General features: G+C 36.1%; 1 protein-coding gene and 1 pseudogene across 2 annotated transcripts in view; one reads left to right on the plus strand and one right to left on the minus strand.

Moving 5' to 3' along the window:
* Nucleotides 1–15,248, minus strand: part of EYA3 (EYA transcriptional coactivator and phosphatase 3) — an 89,272-nt gene extending 74,024 nt beyond the window's left edge. Inside the window, exon 1 of one of the 2 annotated variants that reach the window (XM_033113237.1) lies at nt 15,087–15,248. The gene's annotated coding sequence lies outside the window, so the exon portion shown is untranslated. The remainder of the gene's footprint in view (nt 1–15,086) is intronic. The other variant, XM_033113238.1, reaches the window with a different exon arrangement.
* On the plus strand, nt 7,530–8,544 carry LOC117026783 (centromere protein N-like; annotated as a pseudogene).
* Nucleotides 15,249–15,449: the final 201 nt, after the last annotated feature.

Below are 15,449 nucleotides of genomic sequence, written 5' to 3' on the forward strand. Positions count from 1 at the left end.
CCCACAAGGGAAATTTAGGGAAAAGCAGTAAGTTTACAATATCAAGTTCTCCTATCTAAGAGCACAGTACGTATTTCCAGTTAATCTTTTTTTAATATCTTAGTAAATCCTCTCCATTTATTTATGTAGCTATTTTATCTTTTTGTTTTTTGTATTTGTCGTCATATTTTCTAAAGAAGTTGCTTTTCATATATAGGAAAGCTGTTGATACTGGTACATTAATTTTGTAAATGGCCAAAGTCTCTTATTGTTCTAATAACAAGATCAGTAAGATGGTTGATTCCTGAGTTTCATGTATATATTTTCCCTTGCTGCATAAAAACAGTTTGCTTCCTCTCTCTCCAATATTAACCTCTTTATTTCTTCTTCTTGCCTAATGACATTGGCTTACACCTCCACTACAGTGTTAAGTAAATGTGCTAACTGTTGGGCATCCTTTTCTTGTTCCTCACATTAACGAGAATACTTCTATAATAGCATACCACTACTAAACATGATAGTGGTTTGGTTTGAAATAAGTTTTTTTTAATCATGTTAAATAAGAATTCATCAATTTTAATTATACAGAGAATGCTTATCAGGAATGGATGTTAATTAGGTCAAATGCTTTTTTGGCATCCAAAAATATGACCATATGGTTTTTCTCTCATCTATTAATATAATGCAGGTTAATAGATTGTCTAATACTGAACCACATATGAATTTATTACAAAGGAGAAACCTTGGGTAGTAGAATATTATTTTAATGTACTGTTAAATTTGATTTTCTAGTATTGAATTTAAGATATTTACATCGATATCTGTAAGATTTTTCCCTGTTTTCCTGTAAGCTTTCCTTCTTTATCCATGCTCTGGAGCAGACATAATTACCTGTTCCTTAGCTATTTGAAATAACATACTTATGAAAACATTTGGGTCTAAAGGTTTTTGTGCAGCAGTCCTTTGACAACTTTATTAATTCCCTTCATTGTTACTGGCCTCTTCAATTTCTTTCCTCTGAGATCAAGTTTGGTAGTATTTTTCTAAAAGAGTCACTTCATCCAGATTGTCAAGTTCATTTGTACAGGATTTTACTCATATGTATGTGTGGTTATTTCATTCTCTTCTTTAGAATGCTGAATTCTACAATATAACCTTCCAAACTTCAACAAAATCAGTTTACTCTCAATGAACTTCCTGCTGATCAAAATCAAGAATCAGAACATTCTGGTTCAAGAGAGCTGACAAAGCATACCCATTTATATCCTCTCTCTCCAGAGATCCACCCCATAAAAATAACAGTAAAAGAAGGAGATAGATAAAATATGCAACAACAAATAATACACAAATAGTGTTTTCGGGGGGGGAAAGACTCAACAAATTTTTAGAAGACAGAAAGTGGAAAGAGGTTGATGTCTGAGTCATTCATTTACTCATTTCAAGAAATATTTTATGTACTAGGCATTGTTCTAAGCACTGGAGATAAAGCATTGTGCAAAAAAGACAGAGTCCCTGCTATTCTAAACAGAAGGAAGAGACATATAAGCAAATTATTATTCAAGCAGTGGTAAGAAAAATAAAATAGGTCAAGGAAATAGAGAAACAAATTATGTAGAGTTTGGGTTCTTTGTCATATGTGGCCAAAAGTCTCTGCTGTTAGTTTCATAGCCAGCTAATGATTAAACACAGATTTCCTTAGACACCTTAGGTTTCCTAGGCACCAATAAATCTTCGGTCTGAACTGACGGGCTCCATATACATATTAGGGTACACCTTTAACAACTTTAACACTCAGCGAGTCAATTTACAACTCTGCCTTAGCCTTCACTACCTGCCTGCACAGAGCCTCAAGATGAGAGTTCAAGAACTGAGAGCTTCGGGCCTGCTCAGGTCTTTCCTAAACATGCACACAGCCCCACAGCATTCTAGGTTCCCAGAAATATATCAGAACTATACAGATCCCATTACGGACGTCTCATTCCTTAGCTTTTCCTTTCAAGCTTTTTGTTTAGCCTGTTGTTTTTCCCAACTGTTATTCACTGCCACAGGCCGCCAAGATGCTCAACAATTGCCACTAATTGTTTTTAATGAATACCCTGATGGGGAAAAGGCTGTTTGTACAGGATGAGCTCCAAGTCAGGTCAAATAGACAGTCTTGTGAATGAGGTCTTTCAAGGAACCACCAGACAGGTCAAATAATGACAATTTTCTGGGAATAGGGCTTTGAAGGAGCTCCAATCTTGTTCTGCCTCTTCCAGTGGCTTCTGGACTGTTAGCTTTCACCATGACTGAGGATAGTTAGTTTTCAAGACTACCATGGAGCTGGAGAGAGGGGCAATGGGAACAAAGCAAGTTGAAACTCTACAAAGTTCACACTGGCTTTGCCAAGATTCAGCCATCTTTCTTGAGTAAATGCTCCTGGATTGCTGTAAGCCTGTGGTTATTTTCAGAATTCTGAAAAAGTTGATTCTGACTATTTTTGCCAGTGTTCTCATTGCTTTTATGAAGGAGAGAATTTTCAAAGGTTCTTACTCTGCCATCATTGTTGACATCCTCTGCATTTGAATTGAGAAACTCCTTCAGCTTGATTTTTATATTTATTAATTTGTTACTCAGTCCATTTTTTATTTTTAAAATTTCAATATTTACATTTTCTTATTTCCTCTGAAATTACTAATAATGCTTATCTTAAAATCTCCTTCAGTTTATACTATTCACTATTTCCTTTAATGTTGGTTGCATTTAGTACCTCTCTTTCATAGCATCAATTTTCCTCAAATGACTGGTAAATCTAGGTAATCAGTTCATATTTGTAGTTGGGAGTATCAACTAAAGTTTTTCCTTATGGTGGATGAGAATCTTTGTTCATCTGTTGTTATATGCAGGTTCTGATTATATGCATCCACTTCTAATGACTATGGAAGAGGGATGGAATGTGCAGTTAGGCAGTATCTGCAGATAACTTGATTTCTGGGTATGAATCTCTGTCTCTTCTGAACATCACATAAATTATTAAGGATATATCTGGTCTCTTACGCCAGGATTCAGACTTTAGAGAGTAGCTATCATTGCCTTATCCTGGAAAGAAACACTGGAGTTAGCAACTCACTTTGCTTTTTGCTTCCTCTACTTTTGTTACAGCCGTCTCTAGTTGCTTTAATCTGTTCTTGCTTCTTTCTCCAACCTCAAAAATTCATCCATTCATTTATAAAATATTTACTGAGTGTCTATTATGTGCCAGGCACTACTTTAGTGGAGAATTCGGTGATGAACACAGTCCCCAGCCTCAAGGGAACTCATATTCTAACAGGAAGATAAACCAATACACAAGGTAATATAATTTCACGAAGTAGAAAGTATTGTGGAAAATGAAACAAAGACTAGAGAGTGACTACTGGGCAGTTGAGATATTGTGATAATAATTTCTCTGAGGTGGTAACATTCCATCAGAGATCTGAATAATGAAAAGGAGAGGAGAGTTATAAGACGTGAATGAGGGATTTCAGAAGAAAACAAGTGTAAAGAAACCGAAAGGATAACATCTTGGCATATTTGAAAAATAGCAAAAAGGCCAATGTTACCGTGTTTCCCCGAAAATGTGACCGGGTCTTATATTAATTTTTTCTCCAAAAGACACATTAGGGCTTATGTTCAGAGGCTGTCATCCTAAAAAATCATGCTAGGGCTTATTTTCTGGTTAGGTCTTATTTTCGGGGAAACATGGTAGCAAGTGAATAAGTATTAATTAATGAGGCCTGAGATGCAGGCAAACAGTCAGATCACACATGGTCTTGTAACATACAAAACAGAGTTTAGGAAGGCAATGGGTACTTCAAGCAAGAAAATGACATGATTTGATTTAACTGCTATGGGTAGAATAGACTATAAAGAAATATATGCCCTCCCCAGGCAGATTATACAATGTGTTTGGAAAGCATTTCTCTGGGTCTTCTCCAGGGGACAAATACCAGATACTCAAAATTGAGAGCAAGGGCCAGGAAACTGATGAATGTTTCAGGCACCCTTCCATTCTTCATATTTGTTTACTTGGAGTTTAGTACATTTCTGAAACTTTTATATATACTTCCAGCTGTGATTTCTACTCCTAGTTTCTCTATTGATCCAATCTTATGTTTCCTATCTTTCTGAAATTTCTTAATTTACTACCTTTTAAAAAAACATCTAACATATCTATTCAGAGTCCTTTGTCCTCAAGAGTCCTGCTGAAATAGATACAAATATCCAGCACACCTACATTCAGCTGACCTCCCTTAAGGCTCTTTTGAAAACCTTTTATCTCTCATAATTCAGGCATGATCACAAATCACATCTCTGTGGCCAAAAAAATTGCAACCAACTATACCTCCCCTGCTGTACTTTCTACAGACAAACAAAAGCCATCACCATGCTGGTCAACTCCTTCCATAAATAAACAGCCCAAATGACTGTGGTAAAGTTGATGAATTCTTCTGGCTTCTTTATTTGGGAGGCATGACTGATAACATATCATGGCATTGTCAGCTGTAGGAATATTTATAGTAACTTTACACTTAACAGAATACTATCAGAACTTACTGAGAAAGAATTTTTTTAAAAATACACTTAGGCTGTACCAAATCCTACTAGGAAAAATAGTTTATCAGGAATAGATTCTCTAGAAGAATTGTTTGTACAATTTCTAATATTACTTCTTGTAAAATTACTCTTTGAAGTTGTCTATAAAACAATCTCTAACAATAATTCAAAAATAATAATACAAGCTTCCGATAAAATATGGAGATATGCTCCACAGGAGAAATTGCAAAACCACAGTAAAAAATATTGAGAAGGAATTAGTTAATCTGAATTAAATATGTCAAAGTAGTTTTAATAATAATAATCCAACAACAACAAAAAATAATAATAATAATAATCCAACAGTTCTCCTACATTCCTTCTAACCCTCCTTGGATCTCTCTTCAGTTTTTAGTAATTTGTCAGTCACAAAGCATAAGAATTTCTCTAATGTGTGGAGATTCATACCTCACAGAACTGACAGCCTCTAAAACTTTATCTTCATCCTCCTTTAATCTGTGAAGTTAACATTTCTAAGAGAATCACAATTTTTTCTGTAGGTGCTATAAGCCTGTGACACATGGTATATACTTCAACATGAATACTCTAGAAACGTGTTGCTTCAGGTTATATAGAAAAATTTGTATCCTATTTCATCCATTTTATAAAGTCAAAATTAAGTCTTTGGAAATGTTATATCTAGCTGTCAAAAGAACTATAAAATCTAGGTTCAATTCTTTTCATTTCCCCGAACTTATACTTATTCCTTCAAAAATCCATCACCCATAATTTCAGTGCTGTCTTTTCAGCAAAGAGTGAAGACTAGTAAAGTAAATTTTAACACTTGTTATTTTACCCTTTTCAACATAATTCATCTTGGTAAGAGGCAGGTTTGGCAAGCCTGAAGCATTAACTCTGGAGCTAGACTACTTAGGTTCAAATCCCAGCTCTGACACTGAAGACTGGTATGGGAGCTTAGACAGTTATTTAACTTCCTGGACCTGAGGTACTTCATAGGTAAAATGGGAATAATAAGTGTCTTTCTCATAAGGCTGTCCTATGGTTTGAATGAGTTAATATCTGTAAAGCTTAGAATAATAGTGCCTAACACATAGTAAGCATGATATGACTGTTTGTTAAAGAAAAATAAAATAAATAAGTACCTCAGACATAAGATAAACAGTCTCAGGAAAGAAATCTGGTCTTGAGTGAAAATCAATTCATTAAACTAGTCCCTCTTGGTTTTTCAAAGGGCAAAATATTAAAATTATTAAGGGTAAGGTCCAAATAACAAGAGATTCCTATGAGAGATTAAACAAGTTGGGCCTGTAGCCCTGATACCTTTTGTCACTGGCTTTGATTCCAAATACTCTACACAAGAACTTTCCCTACAAGTCCTCAAGGAAAGCTGTTTTCAAGCTTCTGGGCAATATAACATTGAATGTCAATCACCTTCTGTTACTTAGCAAATATGCAGAACTCATCATGGTCACAAATACTTTCAGGAGATCCTACTGTGGGTTATGAGCTATTAATAGCTAACATTTATGGAATGTTTTTTATGGGTCAGGCACTGTTCTAAGTACTTTATACATATCAACTCATTTAATCCTCTCAATAAGTCTATAAGATAGGTACTATTTATTATCACCATTTTATAGATGAGAAAACTAAAGCATAGGGAATAATTTGCCCAAGGTTATATACCTAATAAGTCACCAACCTGGAACTTAAGCCCAGACAGCCTAGCTTCAAAGCCTGCAGTCTCAAACCACAGCTACGTGCCTCAATATGGAATGTCACAGACAGGACTGATGTTTTTAAAAAGCAGACCAAGCTAAATAAAAATGTATGCCATGCCATGCTACAGTCATCAACAGCCGAAATTCACAAGCCAAGTAAATGAGAAGATACTAAGAACTCAAGTTTTCGTCTTTATCCTCTCTCATTCTCATTCTTCTCCTAAGCCTCCCAAGTAAATATGAGTTAATACAAGTGAAATGTTTTAAATAGCGCCTGGCACATAGTAAGTGCTTATTAAGTGTTAAGAAGCGGTGGTGGTAAAAATAGTAGAGTATGCCTACTGACCCTGCCTCACTCTATTGGCTACCATATATAGGAACTGTTGTTATCTCTACCATCTTTCCCCCTTTATGATTATAGGAAATGAATCAGAACAATCAATAAATGCAGTCCACTATAACAAAAACCCAAATAACTCTTTAACCTGGCACCTTCACCTGACCATATACACAGGAGCAAACTACTCTATTCCTCAGTTCTCTTTTCTTGGCTTACAAAGACTGGACTGGGGACAGAAGAAAGTAGAATAAAGCAGCTTTGTAACCTTTTGACCAGTTGCCAAGAGCAGAAGCAAAGTTTGTGAAAAGCAAGTTAATCTACCTAAACTGACTGTCAGATGGAAACAAGCAAAGGATTCTAATGATAGAAGCTCTGCAAATGAACAATTTTCAACCTCATGATTCTGTACTATTGCAGTTTTAAAAATGATGTGCCCAGACACAGTAAAGAACAGAGATGACAGCGACGATCATCAGGGCAATAGGGTATCCCACTCTTAATTGTTCTGTGCAATTACTTAGGTTAAAAGCTTAACAAAATCAAGATACATTTTAAAGGAGGACACTAGCAAACTCAAACATTTTCAATTCCAAAAAGACAATATTGGGAAAAAACCTAGCAGTCACTAGAATTTTTTAAGCTGTGGGTACAATGCATTAATAAGTTATCATATCAATTTAGTGGAGACCAACAGTTTGTTTTGAATGAAATACAAGAAAACAAAATAGAAAATGTTACAATGCATCACCAGTAATAAAGATAAATTTTATTTCCTAAAACTTCTGTTTTAATTTTAAATATTAAAATGTACATATATGTGTATAAACCCTGGGTAGGTAACAATGAAAAATGCTGTAATCAAAAAAGTTTGGGCAGCAGGCGGGAACATCTGCTGAGGAGTGAGACAGCTGGCGATGTGGGCTGTGCCAGAGACGGATGAAACTGTTGCCGAGTTTATCAAAAGGACAGTCTTGAAAATCCCAATGACTAAAATGATGACAATCCTAAAAGCCTGGGATTTTTTCTCTGAAAATCAACTGCAGACCGTAAACTTCCCGAAGAGAAAGGAATCTCTTGCTCAGGACTTGGTTCTGCTTTGTGAGGAGAATTGTGTGAGTCTCAATGAAGCAGCCCTTGTAGACATCATTTATACTCAATTTCATCAGCACCAGAGAGTTTGGGGTGTTTTTCAGATGGCTAAAGAGCCAGGTGAAGACACTGACCTTTCCAATATGGAACAGTTCAAAAGTTCATTTAAGAAAGTTCTTCAGAGGGTATTAAAAAATGTGACAGTCACTTTCAGAGACATGGAGAGAATGCAGTATGGATTCGAATTGCCTGGGAAACATAGTAGAGAAAACCAAACCAGTACAAACCTGCTTATGTGATGTATTATTCCCAGACTCCATATGCCTTCATTTCTTTCTCCCGGCTGAGAAGCAATATACCCCTTCTGTGTCAGGCACTGACAATTGCTAGCAAACACCATCAGATTGTGAAAATGGACCTCAGAAGTCGTTATCTGGACTCTCTTAAGGCTATTGTTTTTAAACAGTATAATCAGAACTTTGAAACTCACAATTCTACTACACTTCTACAAGAAAGAAGACTTGAGCTAAGTAGAAATATGGATTCAAGGATCAGTCATAAAAACAGAATAGAAAAAGACAGAGTCCAAAGAGTGACTCAAGAAATTTTTGGAGACTATCCTCAACCAAGACTTGAAACAAAATTCAAAAGTGACTTAAATGGGGGCATCTTGGCTGAAAGAGAAGAACCCCTCCAGTGCCTAGTAAAGTTCTCTAGCCCGCATCTTCTGGAAGCACTGAAATCCTTAGAACCAGCTGATATTGCAGATGCACCACTTTCTCCATTGCTCACTTGCATACCCACAAAGGAATGAATTATTTTAAAATTAAAGATAAATAAGATGTATGTGGTTTTGCAAGCAAAAAAAGTTTGAAAACCACTTACAAAGAAGATTAAAAAAAAAAAAAGGGCCAGTCAAAAAGGAGGGAAATATTCACTTCAAACTATGTGTGAAATAATATTTGCAGTTTTGGTGTTTCTCTAAATTACAGTTTTTTTAAAGGCAAGCCTCTGAAAAAGAACAAAAAAAAAGAAAAATGTTAACAGGGTTACTGCAAATTACCAATTTCACAGAATGTGAGGCATTGAAACTAAATAAATATATACTATCAAGGGATACACAGAAATGAGATAAAGCTAAGATTTTTCAGTTAAACTAGCTATTTCTAATACCACACCAATACGAAATGACTATTCTCCTTGCAAAAGTTCTCGTTCTGACTCTCAAGAACATTTATTCATCAATGTTATCTAATCACTGCTTCCTAATCTATAGTAAAGTAAGACCTGGTGAAAAGGAACAGCACATTTGGAGAATTCTGTGAAGTAATAACACTGATTAGTATGGCATTTTTTAATAAGACAAATGTACTTTTTTTTTATCTTATAATGTTCTCTAAATCCTGAAATATTCTAAGAAAAAAATCATACACATATATTTTGGATTATGCTGTTGGTAGAGATGACCATCAATTTAATAGGAAAAATTAACATCATTATGCTAAATTAAAATTTCCTCTTATTTTGAAAAAAGGAAGAACAATTAGTGAATCTGACCTAAATCTTTTTCAACTACTATGGAAACTAAGGAATAAAGTTCAGTTCCACCTAAGACTAATCATTCTAATTTATTCCCATAGTAACAGTGCTGATAGCAACAACCTGCCAATTCTCCTAAATTCAGTTATTGCCACATTATTAAATTTCAGGTGAAAGGAAACTATCAAAATTTTACAAGATAAACTGATTATCAAACCCACATATAGAGAGTTGCTTTTGAAACAAAAATTTCATGTTTAAATCAAAGTAAAGAACATTCTAAATAACAGCAAGAAAATCATTATAGCAAAGCTTACAATTTTCAGCTCCAAAACAATACTTTTCCCACCAAAGAGAAAAAAATAAAAATAAAGACAAAGGCTACTATAAAAAACAGTGTACTTAATGTCTGAATTAATAAAGGGAGTTAATATATAAAAATTAAAATAAGTAGTATCCCTAATCAAGTGTCATTTCTTACCAGAAATAATCAGTTTTTTTTTTCTGTTAACCTGATTCTGTGATTCTCAATTGTTTTCAAATACTCAGAAAAATAACTTCTCATCACATCTGACTCTTGCATTAAGCTGCATCCTCAACTAATGTTAAATCATCTGCTTCCCTTAGAGATGCAACAAAATTATTTTTTAATCTGGGAATAATAAAAACAGAAAAAAATATTAACATGATAAATAATATGCTAAATGACTATTTGCATTTTTAATTAAAAAAAGGAATTGGTTTGTGAAAGTTCCCCTCCTCTTTTCTAAAGTAAAAATAAAAACACTAATTATTAAATATATTATTCTAAACATGGTAATCCTAAAGAGATTAATGTACTTAATTCTGCACAAATCTTCAAATTTGGAAATGAGAATGGAGGTAAGGCAAAAATTTCAGTTTTTAGTCTTCTGTTTTATATTTCAGTTGTTAAATTCATATTGGAAACATTAAGATTTTAGAGTTTAAAACTAGTACATAAATTTATTTAATACTTTACAGATCAAAGAAAGGGAAAAAAATTAATGCAACGGGGTAAGACATTTTTGTAATATAGAATACATTTTATTTATATTGCCTCTTCTTCAAATAACTCAAAAGTAATTAACTTCCGTAAGATAATTTTTTTTTAAGAGGGAAGGATCTGGTCCTGTTTTGCTTTCTTAATATGTGGTTTTTGCCGTCTAAGAAACATAGGTAGTAAAGGATTTGCAATTCGCCTTAAACCAGCATTAATAAAAAGAGCAGGTAAAACACCCCTTTAACATTTCCAACCAAAAGCAGTATTCTTTGTGTTTCAGAGAAAATGAATTTTTAACCGTAACCTATAAAGGAAGTAATCACTAAATTGGTAGAACTTTCTACAAAAAGGTCATGAACTCTGGAGCCAAGAAAGACTAAGTTCAAAATCCAGCTCTCCTGCCAACTAGCTTTGTTACTTTGGGCAAGTTATGTAACTTCTGTGCATTTCTTTTCTCATTTGTAAAATGGAAATAAGAATAGTACTTCATAGGATCACAAGGATTAAAGAGTTAATGTATGTAAACCAGAATAGTTCCTGGCACATAATAAGTGCTATGTAAAGCTGGCTTTTATTTTTATTGTTTATCATTACAAACTTTACAGTTCAGTTGTGAAAGATTCCCAAACAAAAATTATTTAATTGTATTTATAAAGAACATGATTTTCTATTAGTTAAGCTGTGATGCACAGTAGTCCAAGAATCTTAAACTCAAATAATGAGAAATCACTGAGTGTTTTGAAAACAAAAGAAAACCATAAATTGTCTAAAATATCATATACCATTGTCACTAATAAGAAGCAACACTTTTTTAGGATTAAAGCTTTTTAAATTCTAATTATGTTGTCTCTTTACTACACCCTGGAAATGCAGGTTATGTTAAGTCTTATAGTTTAATTTAGACATGTACAAATGAAATCAAATTCAGAATTTAAGTGTAAATGTCAGTCCTGTATAATGTCACCTAGTTTACATGAACAGCCTACTACTTATGTATTATTATAATTGTACATAGTAGGTATCCAAAAGAAATGTATTACAAAAATTCCTGCTATTTTCTAGGGTGAATTAAAAGAAATCTAACTAATACAAATATTAACTAGCAAGCTAGTAAGTTGAAGTGCATCCAACACAATCTGTACTAAGATTCTTAACATATAAAGTACTGACTGCCTTAGGGTGATCTGTTAACTTACAATAAGTCAACACTATTTACACATCTCCTTTGCTGATTTAAAATACTACTACATATTTAGAAGGGGAAAATAGTAAAGAAATTATATGAAGCCCATACTTCAAATATATGTTTTAATACACTATAAATAACAGAGAAAATACCCTAATTATTTCTACATTTAATAATTAGATACTCCAGGACTTAGGTTTATGTCTCTGCCAATAAAACATATAAGGCAGTTTATAGCTTAAACCGTATATTCTGTACAAGAACATGCACTTGTATTTTTAAGTTAATCAGCAGATAGAAAGCCCACCTATTTTCCATTTTACTATTAATATGATAATTCAATCCCTTGGTATAAACCAATTAAGTAAATGTATGGGAAGAATAAACTATTCCTAATATTCTTAAATATATTTTGAACTATCTATGTTGAACTATTCTATGTTGAATTATTTTGAACTATTCTTCCTCCATTTAAATCACAAGTTAAAATATCCTGTTTTTATATGCAGAACACAAAAATCTTTTAGACAAACAACTACCAAAAAAGATGTTCTATGAGCCTTTTAACTGTAAGCAAAACAAAGAGAATGGAGCAGTGAAGTGGCTTAGGCAGACCACAGAAACCATCATACCTCAAAGGGTAAGGACGTGGTGGAGGTATAATTTGTTTCCTAAATTTTTAAAACTACATTTTCCTTAAGACATATCCTAGGGCTCAATGATAAAAATTAAAACATGTAAAACAAAGTACAGAAGCAAGTAAAATGACAAAAAATAACAATAAAAAAAATCAAATCAAATAAAAACAAAAACAATGACTGACTAGTAGGCATAAAACTAATATGCAGAAATATATTTTAAATTGAGCCCTCAGGGTTACCAACTAAGACTTTGCCAAACTAAAGGAGAAATTTTATAGAAAACCCAACAGTGATTCTTCTCCTGAGCTTTAAAAACATATACAGCAGGTCCTCAAATAACTTCATTTTATTATAACATTGATGAGATGCTGTAGGAACTTAACTGTTGTTTATATCTATTAGCCTATAGTAAAATTGGTTTTGTTATACGTCATTTTGCTTAAAGTTGCAGAACCTATCGATGACGTTAAGTGATAACTGACTGTACACACTACGCTGTCTCTAGTAATTTTGTTTGTTTGTTTGGCAGCTAGGTAAGAGGTGCAGGCTTTTCAGTGATTAGAAAATCTATCATGTACTTTACAAAGGCCAGGCACATGAACACAACCGCTCCAATGAGACCACAGGATGCTCATTTCATGTAAGGGCCTTTATGCAGAATTTATATCATAATAGGCCAAAGTGATTTTAGAGGAAAAGAGAAAGAGACTATCTAGGATTTTTCAACTTCTACTTCCGCACAACAGTTTCTTTCTAGAGTCCCGCTTTGAGGGCAAGAATGACTTCAGCCTCGAATTAAACATCTGTGTCATAGATTTCTTACCCTAAAACTTTCATTCCTGTGACATAAATTTATTGAAATAAACCACTAAACACTCTATTGGGCTCTCCAGCCTACAGCTTTGATGGAACTAAAACCCACTTCTCTGTGGGTGTGTACAGGACTTCTTTATTTGTTCAAAAAAAAAAAAAAAAAGAACGACCTTGGAAAAATCATCACCAATTCTTTAAGCTCTGATTTTCTTTTTTTTTAATGATGGCCCCCTCCTGTGGTAAACTGTATAAATCTATCTAGGTTTCGATTTAGAGATGCTCAAGAAATAAAAGCTCAGAAATGAAACCTGGAGGTAAGAAAGGTGTCAGAGTCAGCCCATACTCATCGGAGTTAGTTTTAAAGGATGGGAAATGATGAGGCCAGAGGGAACGGAAGCTGGAGTTTCCAGTGGAGTGCTGGAGAGGAGGTACTGGGAAGGAGCTTTCAAAGGGGCTTCCCTCATCAGTTAGGTAAGTCCTTAAAGCCAACCAAAGGGGTCCTTTTCTGTGGCTTCTAGGACTAATATGGCCAAGCTACAAAGTCTTTTGCTAAAAATAGCTAAAGGGAGCAGCTCAATTTTGGGATATGCCAAGGTCTACGCTATGCTCATATATGTATCATATACAAAGGGAGACTTTTCATTAACTCATTAGTCAAAAGAGAAGCAGATGGTAAAAGCTGTTATTTATTCTGTTCACTGAAGTACTAAATTTTAGAGCACAATTTACGATTCAGAAACTGATCACACAAAAACAGCTGCAGTCAAACGCTACAAATACACCATAAAGATCGAAAAAATAAAAATTGTACAAAATATACCTCAGAACACAAAATTTGGGTAACAGGAAACTAACCATTATTAAAGCTAATCCCTTCATTTTAGAGATGACTAAAAGCCTCCAGAGAAATATAAGAAATTTAAGAGAAACTTACGTCTCAAAATGAGAAAAAGATGGTCTTAAGACTAAGGTGGAAACAATAACGAGAAAATAAAAATTAGAAGAATATCCTCAGAAATAAAGTACAGTCATGTCTGGCTCATGAAGAAACAGGAAAACAGAAAACTTGTCAATACAGTAAAAATGAAGAAACAATGTATAAGTGGCAAGGATAAAGTTACATACCCACACTGACTTCCAGTAAAGAAAATGTACTTTGGTATTACCATAGTGAACTCTTCAGCAGAAAACGTTTCGGTAACATTTTTGGTAATAAATGTATAGAACTGGGGCTAATAATCGCCCAAGAAACTCTGTCTTTTGTCATAACAACTGTCCTGTAAGGCAATCCCATGCAGAAAACAGAGCTGATCGGTCCAGAACATCGCATTTCTGCCTCCGCTGTGCACGTCTCTGCTCTCACGGAACAGAGAACACCAAAATGACACGATGGTCCTCATGACCGGTCAATGTACAAGATCCCACAAGCCCAATCGCTAGCAGTTCCATGTGCCTGCCACCTGTTCGCCTGTTCTAGAGAGAGCCCCCAAACTGCTCCAGCGAAGACCTGGGAACGCCTTAGTTGTTCCCTAACTACGGAAGCTACCAGAGTTCAGTCCAACCCAGAGCCTCAAGGCAAAACTGCCCGCAGGCCGGATAAATGTGCCCAGACTGGGGCTTTAGCACAACCTCCCGCTAGCTAAGAAAAGGCGGGAGAACCCCTGGCGAAGCGCAAGTGTCACCTACTAGTCCCGGGAGGAGGTAGGGGGTCAAAGGTGAGGAAAGTTGAGGGACAAGGACCTAGGACCCTGCCCGGTTCCGCAGTTGAGGAGGGTGAGCACAATAAGGCGGGGGGTCGTCCTGCAAAGTGAAAGAACAGCGAGATCCCCGGACCACGGGTCGGGGAAGAGAGGTGCTACACTGAGAGGAGAGGGGAAGCGGAGAGGCAGTCGCTGACGGAAGCGCTGAAGCAAAAGGCAAGAAGCCGGGGCTTGTAAGGGGCGGGTGAGGCTGAGGGAAAAGGGCGAGGCGAGCGGTGAGCGACGACGAGAAAGGCTGGGCTGAGGTGAAAGGGGCGAGGCCGGCGTGAGGCAAAGGGCTGAAGTGAGGGAAGCACTGCAGGGACAAGGGACAGGCAAAGAGAACCCCCACCCACAGGGACCGGGAGAGAAATCTTGACCCGTCCCCCTACAGGCTGTAGTCGTCCGGCCGCACTCAGACCCTGTCGGCGGCGGAGACTCACCCAAAAGCTGCAGAGGGTCCACAGCAGGACATGGGGACCGGTCCAGACCCACAGTAGAACCAAGCGGGTGGAGGAAACCGCGGCGTTAGTGTGACCCGGATGCGCACCCCTAGGAACCGGAAGTCACCGGCCAGAGTCACCTCACAGTCTACAACTCGTTCCACTAGAAGCCTCTGGGCGCATGTGTTAGGCTTCACCCGGCGGGGAAGGAAAGCGCTTAGACCACGCCCACTCGGCCGGCCAGGGGAGCCCCGCCCTTGGTTACGCCCCCCTCGGCGCCTCCATTGGTGCCTCGAGCGGATAGGCTGGTTCTTGTTGCTCAGGCCCTGGTACCCGTGAGCACAAACAGCCCCGGAAAAAATT

The sequence above is a fragment of the Rhinolophus ferrumequinum genome, chromosome 9 (assembly GCF_004115265.2).
Source record: "Rhinolophus ferrumequinum isolate MPI-CBG mRhiFer1 chromosome 9, mRhiFer1_v1.p, whole genome shotgun sequence".
Classification (NCBI taxonomy): domain Eukaryota; kingdom Metazoa; phylum Chordata; class Mammalia; order Chiroptera; family Rhinolophidae; genus Rhinolophus; species Rhinolophus ferrumequinum.